General features: G+C 46.8%; 1 protein-coding gene across 1 annotated transcript in view; it reads right to left on the bottom strand.

The window, feature by feature from the left end:
- Positions 1 to 15,961, bottom strand: part of LOC147731391 (uncharacterized) — a 345,351-nt gene extending 329,390 nt beyond the window's left edge. Inside the window, exon 1 of the mRNA XM_086956439.1 lies at positions 15,890 to 15,961. The gene's annotated coding sequence lies outside the window, so the exon portion shown is untranslated. The remainder of the gene's footprint in view (positions 1 to 15,889) is intronic.
- Between the last annotated feature and the right edge of the window lie 2,181 nt (positions 15,962 to 18,142).

Here is an 18,142-nt window from a genome sequence, read left to right as displayed (position 1 = left end):
CTATGACAGCTAAATCGCAGAGTAGTGAGCGCAGAGTAGTGAGCGCAGAGTAGTGAGCGCAGAGTAGTGAGCGCAGAGTAGTGAGTAGTGAGTGCAGAGTAGTGAGTGCAGAGTAGTGAGTGCTGAGTAGTGAGTAGTGAGTGCAGAGTAGTGAGTGCAGAGTAGTGAGTAGTGAGTGCAGAGTAGTGAGTGCAGAGTAGTGAGTGCAGAGTAGTGAGTGCAGAGTAGTGAGTGCAGAGAAGTGAGTGCAGAGAAGTGAGTAGTGAGTGCAGAGTAGTGAGTGCAGAGTAGTGAGTGCAGAGTAGTGAGTGCAGAGTAGTGAGTGCAGAGTAGTGAGTACAGACTGCAGAGTAGTGAGTGCAGAGTAGTGAGTAGTGAGTGCAGAGTAGTGAGTAGTGAGTAGTGAGTGCAGAGTAGTGAGTAGTGAGTAGTGAGTAGTGAGTAGTGAGTAGTGAGTAGTGAGTGCAGAGTAGTGAGTGCAGAGTAGTGAGTGCAGAGTGCAGAGTAGTGAGTGCAGAGTAGTGAGTGCAGAGTGCAGAGTGCAGAGTAGTGAGTGCAGAGTGCAGAGTAGTGAGTGCAGAGGTCAGAGTAGTGAGTGCAGAGTGCAGAGTAGTGAGTGCAGAGTGAGTGTGCAGAATGCAGAGTAGTGAGTGCAGAGTGAGTGTGCAGAATGCAGAGTAGTGAGTGCAGAGTGCAGAGTAGTGAGTGCAGAGTGAGTGTGCAGAATGCAGAGTAGTGAGTGCAGAGTAGTGAGTGCAGAATGCAGAGTAGTGAGTGCAGAATGCAGAGTAGTGAGTGCAGAATGCAGAGTAGTGAGTGCAGAGTAGTGAGTGCAGAGTAGTGAGTGCAGAGTAGTGAGTGCAGAGTGCTGTGTATTGGCAATGTAAATGACAATGCCATTTATTTGTGATTTAAAAAAAAAAAGAAATGTCATGAGCAATGCCAATAGCTCTACCTTTAATGATGCCGAGACCATTGCATTGCAAATGCTTGTTTGCTTTGTGTTTAACTGTCCCCTAACTCTTGCTCCTCCGTACGCCACTTCTAGTTGATCTCCCCTCTTTGATTTCTCCTCCACCTGCTCCTCCACTGCTCCCCTCCACCTTCCGTTGCCATTTTTGTTTTTAAAGTGTTCTTTTAATTTTTGGGACAGGTCTTGGGCCTGTAATTTGGCGCTAGGCCACTCCTTTTACAGAATGCACTTTCAAAAACATTTAAATCATTTTTTCTTTAAAAAACAAAATGGCAGCCAAATATTGCATTAGGTATGTGCATACATTATGACATTTGTGCATGTATTTATCATCATACTGGCTGCCGTAGTGTTATAATACATATGTTGTGTACACTTAATTGCCTTATCTTTTTTAACCTTTTTTTGCCAATGCTGTATAAAAAAAGGCGAAACCTATTGACAATGTTGGCACTTTTATAGTTTTTTTGCTAAATAAATAATGTTGGATCATTTTAGTACAAACATTTCAGGTAAATCTCAGTTTTTCTTTTTATGACATTTTATTTGAAGGAAAGTCCTATGCCCCCCTTTACCTAAACCGAACTCTTATGGTAACTGTATCACTCACTCTAACGTCTATAACTGCTCCATTTCTGTCACCATGTCAGTTTTTCCCTTTGGCTGTTCAGTGAGAAAACAATGAGCAGGCAAGGGCCCCCTCAGGAGATAAGGGCCGCGCAGAATTCATTACCTAATTGTGCCCTCTCTTGATAATACCGGCTGGCATGAGCCGAGGAAGAGCTCTGTCTGAGCGTTCTGCGAAAGGGCAAAAACAAAGAGGAGAAACAAACAGCGCCGACTCCCTGGTAAATATCACCATGGAGCCGGCGCACGAAGAAAAGATCACTTTTAGAATGTCCCCAACAAAAGCAACAAGCATTGGCAAAGGCAACAGCCCTGGCCTGGAAAGGGTTGCAAGTTTATTTAATCACGTTTTGTAAAAATACGCTATTGGGATTGAAAGAGTGAACGTAAAAATAGAAAAATGCCAATGAATAAAGGTGGCATGCGCATGTTTGAAAAAATGCAGTAAATAACCAACTGCATAATTAATTTGATAAAGACATGACATTAAAGCAGAAATTAAACTACAGGTTGGTGTAAGGCTCCCTCTCTGGTCACCCATTGGAGACACAAGTGCTTAAACATAGGATCACAACATGTACAACACTGTCAACCACAGACTCCCCCACAGTGTAGTGTTGTAGGCAGAAGCAAAATATCACAGATGCTTGAACAGGCCAAAGGATACAGATTGCTCTCTGAAAGCCTTTGTATAAGTATATATCCAAGTAATCAATTTTATTGTGAATTTTTGGAAAACATGAGGCTGTTAATAAACTGGCCTTTTTTTGTATCTAGCACTTCATGCAGTGGCATAGCTAGCCCCTTAGGCGCCCATGGCGGTGCCTCCGTTTGCCGTCCAGCGGCGGCAGCATTGATGGGGGAGGGGAGGGTTGTCGAGATTAGGGGGATTGGATTGCCGCTTCGCAACGGCTGCTTTGTAGAGTGGGGAGGGGAATTGCTGCCCAAGGCGGCATGTAAGAGTGGGGGGAGGCCACCGCCCCCAAACCTCGCTACGCCACTGACTTCGATGTTGCTTTTACTCAAGTGGGTCTAGGGGGTCTGTTAAGGCCTACTGATGCAGTGATGGTCATTCCTTATGATCTTGATAATCTTCCAGGCTAGGACCAATGTCATTTCTGACTCTGAGATCCGCAAGTTTTTTTTGCCCCCCAAACCCCAGAAAAGTTTGATCATAATTGCAAAGTAAAACCCATACCTGCTGTTCCATCGTTGTAGTTTTCTGCATGATTTCTAGCTTTATATGGAAAAATAATCGAAAATGCATCTAAAAATCCATGTCCCAATCTGCAAAATTGTCCTGAATTTGCTGGAATAGAGGGGCAGATTTACAATAACTGGCGCATCCCTGCATATCAGCCGGGATGCGCCAGATATTGTACCCCAAGCCTCCGCCACCATGGATGAGCCGTATTTACAATACGGCGCATCATGGGGCAAAAACAGCACAGATGCGTGACGCATCTGTGACGTGAAAGCTGCGCATTACTGGAGTTACGTCACAAGTGCGACGCAGCTCCAGCAATGCTCTGGGGGGGCCCTTTTCTTACAATGCTGCGTCAATCCTTACGCCTGCTTCAAGCAGACGCAGGGTTTTGACACAGCATGGGCCCAAAAGTGACTGAGGGAAATCTTGTAGATTTCACTCAGACACTTTTAGGAGGCGTTCCTGTGCCGGAACGCCGCCCCACCCCCATACCCCCCCCCCCATGCGCAGGAACGCCTCCTTCTGGTGCAGGGCTTTACAACGTGACGCATCTCCCAGATGCATCACGTTGTAAATACCCCGCACCATGGCGCCTCTTTTGCGGCGCTGCTGCATCACAAAAGTGACGCAACAGCGGCGTACAAGAGGCACAAGGGGCTTGTAAATCTGCCCCAGAGAGGCTAACTTTACAAAGCAGATTGTCTAACTTGGCAGGGACCCTTCTTCATACTGGGTATAGATGTACGAACAACGTTTTAAATTATTTTTTTTATGTTTACCTTTTTGGGAAAACATGCTTAGTGACTAAACATGCAAAGTGATAAAGGAAGAAAATGAGAAAACTTTCAGTACTGTGCAAGCACACATTTCAGACAAAATTAAAGTATTGAGCCATAGTGTACAATAATAAAATAGGTAGTTCAATAAATGTATCCAGGAACTCTGAATGAAGTGTAATCTTGTGAAGCGTTAGAGTTCTGAATAAAAGGTAGCATTAAACCTTGTTTGAACAGACACGTGTCGGCCTACTTCCAAGGGGCCCACCTTTCGATAAGGCCACCTGAGCAAACGTCTGTGGAAATTAACAGCATCATGTGAGCCTCTCAGATTACAGGCTACCTTGTTATCTCTTGTAATTGATCAACTGTTGTCCACCATAATAGAATTATGGAGATTAGGATCATATTTCAGTCAGTCAGAGTTTAATGCAGCTTGTATTGTTGGCATAAAACAAATTCTCAAGGACTGTGTCCTTAGTTGATCTTCATTTAATTTACATTTATTTACGGTACTTTTAAGCATGACTTGCCCTAAAAGGCGACAAAGGCACTGCACACAAATCAAAGGGGTATTAATGGTACAATAAAAGTGGTTTACATAGCCCCCATGATTATGTAGTAATTATTGAATTATAGAGTTAAATTATTCTGCATAATACATTATTAAAGGGTAAGAGTTGTACGATTTTCCAGGATTATAGAATTTACATTTCAGCTATTAGGTGATTAGAGTGCACAGATACGTTCACCGGCACGTTCATCAGTATAAGTCATTGTCACTATTAATATAGCTAATGTTAGCATTCAAATTTATGCACTATCAATCCCAGTAGGTTCCTGTAATACTAGCACTATCAGGGATCATTTTAGAGACCTCATCACTGGCAATAAATATCTTAAAAGCTCAGTTATACCCACAGGATATCCGTGCGGCTCCTCAAGTGTGCCACAGGAGACAGGTTGACCCCTCTGTCCACCATGACCACAGTAGACTGTTATTATCCTGAAACAATTCTGAGAGATATTGAAGCGACCCCAATTCTGCCACGGGAGAGCGCTTTGAGATCACAACATTGCCAGGGGAAATGTGTGCAACCACAACATGGCTGTGGGAGATCTCTGCCCCGCCTCAACCAGGGAAGGTGAATGTGATCCCCCAAACACAGGCATGGTAGATGTGTGGGCCTCAATCCCTGCCAACATATGAACACAAAACTGGGAGGGGATTAATGTCTGTCCCGATCATAGGCGTGGAAGAATTTTGTGTGACTGTCCAAATGGGCCATATTAGATCTGTGTGACTCCAACACGACCAGAGAAGTTCTGTGTGACCCCATCAAAATAGCTATGTAAGACAAGTCAACTGAACAATGTCATGGGAGAACTGTTCAACCACACCACATCCATTCAAGGTCATTGTGATACCAACCAGCATGGCCCCACTACATATTGCGTGGTCTGAATGACCCTCCATCTTCAAAGGGTGATGAGAGTTATGTTGGAGCTCTCTCCTTGATCATGGCCATGGCAGACTAACGTGACCCGCAGCATTGCATTTGGAGATGTTTCTGACTACAACGCTATGATGCTGGGATCTCTATTTGTTGGCAAGTTTGCCATGGCAGATTTGGGTAATTTCATACAATGAGTGAGTAACTTTATGACCGGAACAGATCTATAAGAGTAACTCAAGCACAATCATGGGAGCTCCTTGTGAACCTGCCTATGACAAGGAGATCTATCTATGGGCTGCAGACAATAAGGGGGTGCTCAGTCATCCTAGGACAGCAAAGACACCCTAATTCTATAATTGGAGGTCTCCATGCCTGCTGACACACAGCATTCATAGTGAAAGAAGCAATGCAAGAGAACCACAACCATTAATGTTCACTAACCTTATAACCACTGTGACTCAAGTGCAGCCCTAGCACTTCCTTAGTACTCCAACAACCATAAAACCCACCCTGAATATGAAAGATCTACTTAACCTGAACACAACAAGAGTGTTTCTCTGCAAGAACAATAACTTTATATATATATTCTCGGTTATCTCAACCCAGTCATGAGGGCTTTTGAGGGCCCACACCAAAGTCATACCCACACACATTTATTGAATAATCTGTAAACACTGTGAACTTGTGCATGCACTACAATACCTATAGACAGCAGTAGCAGTTACATGCAATCAAGCACAACCAGAGAAATGTTAAATACCCACAAAACAGCTATTCAAGATCTGATCCCCACCCCCCGTGGAATACAGGAGGTTCCTCTTGAGTGTTCAGGACTGTCAGAATCTTGAAGGGTTTGTTCTCCCTCTATTGAATTAATCCAAGGGGCCTCTCTTACCATGGTTTTCAATGTTAAATGCCTAGGATTCATCATCAACTTGCTATGATATGCGTCATTGTCCGTACATAACACTGTTTTTCTTATCATATACGACTTGTCAGCAGTGGTAAACCCTTTGTAAATTTGAGACCGTAATATGGAAATTAACTCACTGCCTACATATATTTCAGTCTATCCCTTGTGGTGAATGGCACCCATGCCTGGTCTTTAATGGAAGTTTCATTAACCTTTTGGGTTTACTGGGTTGCATCGAATATTGCTGACTTTAAAACATGTGACCATACATAATGGTACCCTTACAAAATGTGTCCCTGTGCAACACACTGTCGTTGTTCACATGGTCTATTGTCCGCCAATACTTTACATTTAATTAGTTGTGGCCCAACCGTTTAGGACTCTTAATATGATTACATTCCTATAGCCAGGCAGTTGTCTTAGGTTTAGAATAATTTACGAGTGACTGGTCTTTCACAGCCTTTGATCCATTCTACTTGAATTAAGGTCTCCATCAAACCTAAATGGGTCTTACCAGATTCATTGGGTGATCATTGACTCAAACACAAGCAGATTCCTTAAACACAATAAACCACATAAATCATGGGGTTGACAATTTCTAACATAAGCAGTCTATGGAATGCTATGAGCTTCATGTAGTTCATACAGTGATGTCAGTTCTCAGTTATCAAAACACCATCATGGAATGTCCCAGTGAACTCAGCTGCACCATAGAATCTCCGATTGATCTCTGTACAACCACAGAAGCTTGGAAGGATCTGAGACCCAAAAAAGTTCTCGCAGACATAAACACACCCCAGTGAACGGGTGAAGCTCTCTAAAACATCTTGGGGTGCAACTAAAACACATGTGTAGCTCTCCTATGTCAGATAACAGCCAAGGACTACAAAAGAGAAACATAACATTTCTCTGTAACCATAACACAGACATGGGCCAGCTATGATTGATCTGGGGCCCTCAGGCATACTAAAATAATCTCGTAGTTATCTCCAATAGACCAATGAACATTCTCAAAGACCTCCAACAAAGATATACAATGCTTCTGTAACATTTAACAACTGTTTGCGATCTTTGACTGACCCAAAAATAACGGATCCCTTGATGATGCAAAATGACATGAAGGTGAGATTTTCATGACTTCATTACATACACAATAGCTCTGAAAAAAGACAGTGAGGCCATGGAAGCGTTTGATGATGCCAGTGTTCCTCAACTTGCCGATGAAAGCATGCGTTAGAGGCCATTGACACAGCCTTGGAAGCTTTCTGTGCCACCAACAAAGACATGGGAGGAATCATGGAATCTCACGCATCCAAAGATGCTCCCAGAAGCCCAAGAATAAACTAGAAGGCCATTAAAGAACCCCTGAAGTCATCCCTGAGTGTTCTCAGTGACCACCAAAAAACCAGTGAAATCCTCTGTGAAACACAAAACAGGATCATTGGGTCTTAGGGCCGATACCGACCGGTAAATGGGTTTTTGGGATGTAGGGGGCCAATTTTACCGATTCGGTAAATTTACCGAATCGGTAAAATACCGAATCGGTATTTTTACCAATTCGGTAACTTCAAGATGTAGGTGGGACTCTTCTGAGTCCCAAAGGCCTTTCAGATTCGGTATTTTACCACCCAATCCAATTGGGTGGTAAAATACCGAATCCAGGTGTGCATGTACATGTGTGCATGCACACCTATGCAATGTGACAGGCAGACATGCCCTTAGGGCATGTCTGTGTGCCACATGGCACACATGCCTGTATTTGGGGTGCTAGAGGGTGTCAAAGTGACACCCCCTGCACCCTTGCTGGAATCGGTAAAATTCGGTATTTAAGAAGTGGTAAAATAAAATTACCTATATCTAGGGCTAGATGTAGGTAATTTTATTTTACCACTTCTTAAATACCGAATTTTACCGATTCGGTATTTAAGAAGTGGTCAAATAGAGGGGGTGGATGTAGGTATTACAGAATCGGTAAATACCGAATCGTTAAGATTCTGTATTTACCGATTCTGTAAATACCGATTCGGTAATGCCCATTGATTCCTATGGGCATTGAAGCCCATAGGAATCAATGGGCATTACCGAATCTGTATTTACCGATTCTGTAAATACTGATTCCAGCAAGGGTGCAGGGGGTATCACTTTGACACCCTCTAGCACCCCAAATACAGGCATGTGTGCCATGTGGCACACAGACACGCCCTAAGAGCATGTCTGTCTGTCACATGGCATAGGTGTGCATGCACACATGTACATGCACGCCTGGATTCGGTATTTTACCACCCAATTGGATTGGGTGGTAAAATACCGAATCTGAAAGGCCTTTGGGACTCAGAAGAGTCCCACCTACATCTTGAAGTTACCGAATCAGTAAAAATACCGATTCCGTATTTTACCGATTCGGTAAATTTACAGAATCGGTAAAATTGGCCCCTACATCCCAAAAACCCATTTACCGGTCGGTAACGGCCGAAATCGGCCGTTACCGGCCGGTAAATGGCCACCTACATCCGGCCCCTAGCCCTTAGTCCTTTCCAACAAGACAAAGTAAATGCTAGTTTCCCACCGTCTGTGATGCCAGCCCTAACATGGGTGTATTGTGTGTGACATACAAGAGATTTATTATCACCACAAGGAAACTCCCCCAGTATGTTCAGCTCTTGGTGAACCTAAATAGAGTCCAGAGCGTTACTCCAGAGCACAACTCAGTCCCTGCAGGAGAGCAGTGAAAGCCCTCATTGATCCATCCATAGCATAGTAAGTCTCAGTAACCCACAAACAGCCCTGGAAGCGGACAACAATCATACAAACAGCAATTGCAATTTCCACTGACCTCAGCACAGCCACAGAAGCTCTCTCTGTACCAAATACAGCAAATGAAATTCGTTGTGACGCCTTTTGTTGGAATGGTAATGTCCCCTGAATGGTATACAGCAACTGCTTGTTCATCTGGTATTCTGACTTATATTTTAGGCCTGGGATCACGCTAATCAAGCATGCCCTCAAAGGCCTAGGCCATTCCTTGACAATAAGAGATCCAGGACCTGTCATGTGACTTAAATGAGTGCATCAAGCATATCCTCAGAGAGGACAGAGGATTACTGCTCCAGTCTTGGATTTAGCACATTAGACTGGTGCAGGTGGAAAACCGGCTATTGTGATCACATATAGTTGACAAGATCTTTTTGGCTGTGTTATGGACAGAGTGATCCACTGTCCCCTCTTGTATAAAGGTCCATTGTTTTTTTTTTTTTTTTTTTTTTTGAAAACCTTTATTGTGCTTCAAGTCAGAACAAATACGGGCCTACAACCTTCCGGCCGGCCACGGTAACATTTGAGCCTCAATGCAACTTTACGGCGACACAGTAATATCTTTCGTTGTAGGCAAGCATGAAATGGGTTACACTGTAATTGCCACATTACCATGTCTCAGGATCGATGAAGGTTAATTTTAAGGTTTTCATCGCGACAATTAAGGTCAGGTCGTACTACTCCGCACTAATACAAACAAGAGAAGAAAAACTAGGTCCATGTAGGTGGGACTCGACAGCAAACACCCGGATCAATCAGTGCTGCTCGCAACATGCGAGTTCCAGCCAGAGGACGGTCACACAGTATGCACTCCCCAAGGGAGGACGCTATATCCCAACCAACACCGCGCCACCACCCATCCCCCAGTCTGCCTAACACGGGCCTAGGAAAGAAAAAGTATATAATAACAAAAGGCGCCATAGAAAATAAACTCCAACTAAAATATACCCCCCCACCCTACACACATGCAGAGGCTACGGCCTACCCCCCCCCCCTAGCAGAGTGTTTCATCTCCCCAAAAAACCCGAAATGTAGTAAGAGAAAAGTAATTGAGAAGAGGAAAGAAAAGGAAAAAGGAAGAGAAAAAGAGACACAATTCACATAAGTCCAGGGAGAGGAAGAGGGGTAAACTACCCAACCACTCCCAGGGAAAGGAAGGGGAAAAGCGGGGAGGAGCCCACCCAACAACCGAACTCCCGGTCTCCCTCGCCGCCACTGTATCCTGCGCCATGTACAACACAATGTCAGAAAACTGTAAACCCGGTGGGCCCGAAGCAATAACACCCAGTACCTCAACACAACGCAAGTCCTCCCCCCAGCAGACAAATTGGACATCAGGAGAGATCGACAGCGACATATAGCAAAAACAGGACATTAAAGACTACTCAGCCAATATTGCAAAATGTGTGTCAGTCCAGGCCACCGCCAGCCGATCCAACCAAGGCGACAACGGGCAAACCATCACCCCCGTCCGGGCCGGCAGAAGTGTTCCAGGCCTGTCCATTGCTGCGAGTCACCATCAACCAGGACAAAGAAGCAAGATGGCCGCTCACGAAGAAAGGGAACAATGAAGACGCATCGTGGCGCAGGGTCTCAATCACAGTAGTAACGTGCCACAGAAGCTCCAGTGATAAATGCAGCGAGAAATCATAAAACGTGTTTCAGTCCAGGTCCTCGCCATCCGATCCAGTCAGTGCGACGACGGACAATCCATCAACCCTGTCCGGACCGGCAGAATTTTCCCAGGCCTGTCCATTGCTGCGAGGCGCCTGTAACCAGGACAAAGAAGCAAGATGGCCGCCTGCGAGGAGAGGGGACAATGAAGACTCCTTGTGCCGCAAGGCCCCAAACAGTGCAATAACATACCCCAGGGGCTCCCATGATAGAGGCAGCGAGGGGGACAGATGACGAGGAAGAAGAGATGCCGGGCCCCGGTGGATAGTTTGTAGGCAGAGTAGTCGCGTCAAAAGTAAAAGGTGCCTTTGCAACTGTTACACTGTCGATGGAGAAACACAGTACCTCGTAGCCAGGAGAATGCCCCACCGCCGTCTCTTCATTCGGCAACATTGTATCTCCTCCAGGTCGGAACAGGGGCGGCGGGGGATCATCCAGCCGGGATCGCCCCATGTCAGGCAGCGCCTCATCAAGCCTCCGGACCAGTGCCCAGACAGTGCTCCGCATTTCAGCTTTCAGTTCCATGAGGGCGGCCAGGATGTCGCCGCAGGTCGGGTCACTCCGTGTCGGAAGCCGGTCTGCGTTATCTTCCCGTTTCTTCGATGCGGTCACCGGCATCAGGGCATATGGGCCCCCGGTCGCTGCCAACCCAGGAGCAGCCAACGTCTCGGCGGGGAGAACAGGCGCCATGTCCATGCCTGCTGCGCACAATGAATGGCGATGCGGGGGGGGAGAGCGGTATCTCAAGTAGCAATAGTGTAGCCGCCGGGGGAACTCAGTGAACAACTCGGAGGCAGCACAGGATGGGAGCCCTCCAGGTTCCCGTGGGTATCGACCGTCCACCACAGGGAAGACGCACCAAGATGGAGTCCACCCGTTACTCCATGGAGAGGTGTGGGAGAGCTAGCCGTGGGGGGCTCCAGCGTCGTCCACGCCTCCAGCAGCGCGAGAGAGAGTCTGACCCAGTTGGAAGGGTCCGACTCCGATCGTCCGGGCAGCGCACTACTCCCCCGTGATCGTCAGTGTTTCACCAGCTCGTCTCCCCATCCACGTCCCTCTGCTTCCAGCGGCGGCCATCAGCGCAGGGTCCAGGGGAAGCGCCGGAGGTCGGAAAAACACCAAATCTGCCACCAATTCCGCCGGGAAGGATACCAGACGAACGCCAGTCACTTCGGCGTCAGTATTTCACCGTGATAGGACGGCGCAGGTCAGGAGAAATGATCAGGATGTCCGAAAGAAACCAGACGGCTTGCGGAGCCGGGAGCTCAAGCGTCCGCGCCGTCCGCCATCTTGGCTCCTCCCCCCGTCCATTGTTATGTGAAAACCTAGAACCTGACATCCTGTTTGTATATCAAGTGTGTGTATGTGTGTGAATGAGTTACCTTTAGCAAGGGACTGCTGGTTAGTTCTTCCTGAATACTACCATTTTTGAAATGGTAGGGTTGATGGGTGTGTCTGCAAATTCTGGTGTAAAAGGTGAGGTCAGGCCTTCCCTTTTCTATCCCTGATTAGTAATTTCAGAGAAGCTGGTGACATCCAGGTGCAGAAACCTCATACTTCCTTGTGCCCATGTTACGGTTGCTCCAGTTTTGAAAACTTCCCCTGTATTACCTGCAACGTGAAGCATCACTTTACAAAAAGGCTATACCTGGAGAGCAGCATGAGGGAACACTTAACAAAGAATCACCCCAAACTGGTCCTGAGGTTTGAGACAGTGAATCCACATTGCTTATCTAGAAAATGGGTTTTAAAGTGGGCCCAAACCACCCTTCTTTGTTCCATTTACAAGTTCTTCTTGACCAAGGGAGGGAGTGCTGCCCAAAGAACCTAAACAACTACTGTGTGGGCAGAGATGGTGTCTGTCTGACAGTCAAACACAGATGAGGGGGCATCAACTTAAGCCTGCATTTTCTGCTGGAATAGCTGAGGATCTGCTTAGTGCCCATTAAGAGTGAGAAGAGTCTGTCTTGGCCTTCAGGAGCAGAAGCCCAGCGGGTTCATGGCCTGAGGAGCATCCAACGAAAGTAGAATGCCTGCGAGAGAGAATGCAGGAAAGACCTATGCTGCAGAGGGTCTTCCAGACACCCCGGGGTTCCCAGAAAGAACCATGGAAGTCTATATATATATCCGCACATAGACCACAGGAAGACTGCACTCACGTTGACATGTGTAATGGTCTCGCTCAGTCTACATCCACTTTGCCATGTGCATCAGTCCAGGTGGGGCTCCAACTGCCTGACTGTTTGGGTACCAGCCTCAGGGGGGTTGTAACTGCGTCTACGTGTGCATCTGCCCAAATCGGGCTGCAACCACTGAGAGGAGAATAGGTGTCAGCATAGAAGCAGTCTATAACTACCAAGAATGTCAATAGAATGGGGGTTTCCTTCAGAGAAGATGCTATGGGTGCTGGCTCCCCCTACGGCTGCATTTGAAGCTGTACACATTCACCATGGGGATTCAGCTGCCACGGGCCTGAGCTGCTGAGATTGTGTTGAAGGTAGTGTGAAGGAATAAAGATTGGTTTCCTATCCACTATGACACAAATGGTAGGAACCTGGGTAAACAATTCGGCATTTCATTTGTGGGGAAACGGAACTGTACCTGAGTCTTTTTCATGCCATGCCATAGTTTTATTGGGAGACCGATCCAAATGGGGTTTCCTGAGTGGAAGCGATAACAGATAGGGGTGCAAAGGGTGCGGTGCCCACAAGAGAATACTGATCAGGGGCACTACCCTAGAGCATGGATAGAAATGTGTTGTATTGAATTCTGCTGTAGAAACAAAAATAACTTTCTTGTTCTAAACGTCAAGCACTGGGCTAGACAATAAAATGAATGTGTCTCTCTTAGAAGCCTGTGATTGCTGGCCCTTGCCCCCTGAGAGCCATGTGTGGAAAGGGTGATTCTTGGCCAGGGTTGAAGAGACGTAGTAGGATGGACCACAGGTCCCCAGCCACCATGCTTGGAGCTCAATAGCCCCAGCCTGCACTGCGGCCTCCTCTAGGCGGTCTGACACCCTCGCAGTAGGGAAAGCTCTCAGTATCCATCAACACAGCAATAGAAGTTCTCAGTGCCCCAGGACACCACCATGGAAGATCTGAATGATTCTACATACTGCTACTGAATTTCTCAATGACACCAACTCGGCCACTGAAGATCTAAATGACTCTACACACAGTCACTGACGAGCCGCTGACACTGTCAGTGACCCACAATGTAATACTGGAATGTGTCAATGAATCCATGCACTTGCATGATGTACTTAATTACTCGAACACCACCATAGAGGCTCTCGTTGACCCCTGACACAGCCATCAAAGGTCTCACTGAGTCCAACCACAGCCATCGAAATTCTCAGTGACCACACCCAGCCACTGATCTTCTCACAGAGCCAAATCCAGCCATGGAAATCCTCAGTGACTCAAAACACACTCATTAAAGTTCTCAGGAACCCCAGAACAGACACTGAATTTCTAAGTGACTTTAAAACCAGGCAGGAATTCTATTAAAGTAACCCCATTCACGAGCCCTGGGAAAGAGATTACTCATTGAATGTGCTATACAATAAAGAGGTAGCTAGCTACAGTTGGGTCATTTGTCTAAAGAAACACGATGACCGTCCCTGTTTAACTGGTGATGAATTTGTGTCATGTGCTAAAATATTGATTATGTGGTCACAAGCATAGCTGAATTCAATGGACACACACACTCTACTGGCCGCAGAAATATACAGCCCCCATATTACTTTTTAAGCAGCAGGATTGTATTAATCAATACATTCACTAATATCACTGAATACCTAATAGTGGAAACATTAAATGAGGTAACTCTGGCGTTGCCCACAAGAAGACAACCTTTCACTTCAGCCTTTCCCTGACGTCATCATCGAACATTAACAGATTTCCCAAATCAGTGCTGCTTTTAATTCTCTGCAGTGATTGCGGACTGCACAAGGCAGTCAGTCATTCACTGTGAGGACTGAATGAAATCCTGCAGAGCCCAGGCATCTGGGAGCATCAGTGGTCGATGTCAGTCCTGCGGACGAGTGACTGTCACGCTTGAGATAGTGATAGCCCTACAGGAAAGTAATTTGTAGAGCTCTTCATGAGAAAAAACATTAATTTACACTACCAACTCTGATCCTATTTTTAGGACATACATTGCAGAGAAAAGCATGTCTACTCTTTCTATATGAAAAAAACGATGTTTAAGCAAACCTTAGAGTGCCCCAGAGAACAGCTTCGGGCGGACAGAACTGGACCCTGCAGTGATTAACGTAGGTCCTGATGGAACACAGCCCTCTCTTGAAGAGGAGGGTGACATGCAATTTACACAAAGAGACATAAAAACATTTGACAAAGTTTCACATTTTATGGGCAATGCCGAGTTGCGTCCGTGATCACCCAGAAAAAAACAAGACAACAGTGCCAAAGCCACAACCAAAATTCAACACCTGGCAAATGCAGCCTGGAACTCACAAGAAGAGACAGTTCACCTGCTTATCTTCTCATTGAATGAACTACCGTTAAAATGTGACTGCCCATGTGTTTGCCTTTCCTGGCGTTACATCTTTTCTCACAAGTTTGCGTACTTTTGGTCTGGGCGTTTATTTCTCTATAAATGTTCCCTCACCTTAAAAAACTCCCTCTCCAAAAGCTCTCAAATAGAAGGCATTCATCCAAACGCATTCACTCTACATTTCTTGAAACTGTAAAATGTTTTTAATCTAATATTTCAAAATGCAATTTTTAACAGTGAACTGCATCCGAGCGCAATTACAGCAGGCGGGTAAAAACGCACAAAGTGCACTTTTAGCGAAGTTATCTTATGCAGCATTGACATGACAGCTGCCGAGAGCTTCTGGTGTGATCTTCAAGCAGATCTGAAGAGAACCGTGCTTTAAGCAATCTCACACACATGAATACACGGTAAAAATCATATTCCTTGGTTTATCATATCGTAAATTAACTAAATCCGGACAGCTCGTACAGCCGGCCGTGCCACCGGGCTAGAAAACGAATGAAATAACCTAAAACAAGTCGCCGGCCCGCTGCCGACGTTGGAGGTGGCTAGCGCCTCTTAGCTGCACGCATAGGCGCTAGACTGATACTACAATAATATCACGAAGGATGAAGGGACCTGGGGACTTGTCAGCCTGCCAGTGTGTTGACGGCTGGGAGGCAGTATTTAATATTTCAACAGCTTTCACTCTTCCTTCATTATCCCGCCCCAGACAGCTGCCGCCCCTGTGTGCGGTGAACGGACTTACAACAATTCATAAATACTGCATGCAGCGTTCCCTCCTCACGTGTATCAGTCACTCCAACCCCGCGCACGTGAAGCAAGTACAAACAATGAGCATGAAGTGCGGAGCTTGCTTTAAGATACACTGTGAGAAGATATTTCCAACAGGCCTGGACCCCAAAGAGAGAAGTCTCGCCCTCTTCTTACCGTGCAGCCCGGGCGGTGAGGTTGAGTTCGCGCAGCGGCAGCCCTCGGACGCAGTGTGTGCTCTGAGCCGTGTGCAGTGGTTCTGAGCACTGATGGACGAGCACAGGTGCTGCAGCCCAGAGGCGAGGAGGCAGCCCCACCCCTCTCGTGCTCCGCGAGCTTCCAGCTGCATGCGTCTGGAGGGCTTACCTGTTGCCTAGGCTGAGGCGGAGAGGTACAGCATGTCCCGAGGGTGGACATGGGGGGCAGGAAAAAAGGAGCGATGTTCTGGGGTAGCTGGGCCAGTTCAAGAGGGTATCAGAACGAACACGGAAACCGTGCACACATTGCTATCAAATCCATCCAATCCTAACCCAAACTTGACACACAGCAAGAACAATATATTCGCCATGATGCCACATATACCTACAAACACATGTTTACTATATATATTGAAGAAGGGTGCCTGGCCCCTGCATGGTCCATCTGTTTGGCTGGTGCTGCTGTGCCCCACCCCCCCTCTCCATCCTACGACCAAGACTCCCTGGCCCTTTTGGACGTTTCTGCTCCCACCCACCCATGCTATCTCTTATGTTCCTCACTTTGACTCCTGTCTCTCAGCTTGCGCCTCTTGTTGTTTATTGTACCTTTTTTTGTGCCTCATTCTTGCCTCTTATAACCTTTATTGCCTCCAACTCACTCTGTTGTCTCTCCCCTTTGTGTCTCTCCCCCTTAACTCCCCTTCGTTTTCTGCTGCTTTTGCCACTTACTGTTTCTCTCTTTGTGCCTCTCAATCTCATTTACTCTCTTTTTTCACTTTTCTGCCCCTTCTTCCCTTATGTGCCCCCCTCTGCTTTCTCGCACTTTTCTTTTCTGCCTTGTCCTTTCCAGCTCTGCTAATGCTGCTAGCCTCACCCATCGCCCACTCATTCTGGCACCTAGAAGCATTCGTAGTGGCAGTTTCATGCGGACAGGCAACGGGTAGGCCAAAGACAAACCCTCTTGTGTCCATCCACACCCTGACCATGCCCAACGCCAAAACCCCTGGTCTGCCAGCCACCAACAGCAGCCCTAAACGCTAATCTGCCAAAATCTTCTGTGCCCTCGACTCTGGACCCCTGTCTCCACACTATGCATACGCCTCCCTCACATGGACAGAAGGTGCATTCTCCTCCCCCACCTACAGCTTCACTTGCCCCGTCTCTGACCCCACTCACTGCATCTCCCTATCACAGCACACCGTGCAGACAATCACACCAAACGCATTGCCACTGTGCACAACCCAAACCCCCTTCCCTCATCTGCCTCCCTACTACTCAACACTGCTCACTCACCAAGCACACCATAGAAATCTGAGACCTCTTGCATGACCTCTGTCCTGACCTCCTATTTCTCACTGAAAACTGGCTTAACTCAGCACCGTTTCAGACATAGCATTGGCTAACCCCTGGGTACAAAATCACAAGACAACTCAGAACTTACAAGCCCTGAGGAGCGCTCACTGTAATCTACCATGAGGAAATCAACTTCTTCATCACCTCAGTGCTTACCAGCAACTGGATAGAACTCATGGCCTTCAAAATCAGCAGCTCCAGCACCACAACCCTTGGAGGAGCTCTACTCTACACCTCCTCTATTCCAGGTCCCACACCTAACTTCAGTTCCAACCTTGCAGACCTCATTACCTCTCTTGCCCTCTCATTCAACTCCTAATTTTTCTTGGCGACCTGAAATTCCACCTAGAGGACCAGACCAACTCCTACTCCACCACTCTTCTTGAAGATCTTAGCATCTTAGGACTCACCCAACAGGCGAATCACCCCACCCATTCAGCCAAATACCATCTCAACCCCATTTTTGTCAATTTCCCCAACATCACAGTAGACGAGCCCACCACACTCACCTGGACGGACCACTCTCTCATTTACTCTGGCTTGCCTTTGCCTAACAAGCTCAGAACCCCCTCACCCAGACCGTCCATTGTAAATGAAACAAAACCCCCAAGGGCATCTGGTTTCCTACCTCCATCTTGAACACCCCACCACAACACCCTAGTATCATCCATCAAGAACCACTTTGCGTGAATCATCTCCTTCATGGACTCCCTGGCTCTTCTGAAAACCACCTGCTCTCCTGGATCCAAGCTGCAAGCTGACTGGTACAAGAGAACCCAAGGCTCCTGAAGGATCACTGCAAGCAGCTGGGACAATGGTGGTGCATTTCCCATGGCAACATGGACAAAGAATCTTAGAAATCGGCCCTCCATATCTACCA

This window comes from Lissotriton vulgaris, chromosome 2_1, assembly GCF_964263255.1.
Source record: "Lissotriton vulgaris chromosome 2_1, aLisVul1.2, whole genome shotgun sequence".
In the NCBI taxonomy this organism is placed as follows: Eukaryota; Metazoa; Chordata; class Amphibia; order Caudata; family Salamandridae; genus Lissotriton; species Lissotriton vulgaris.
Note: the sequence above shows the minus strand (reverse complement) of the source record. Positions and strands in the feature narration are given on the sequence as shown.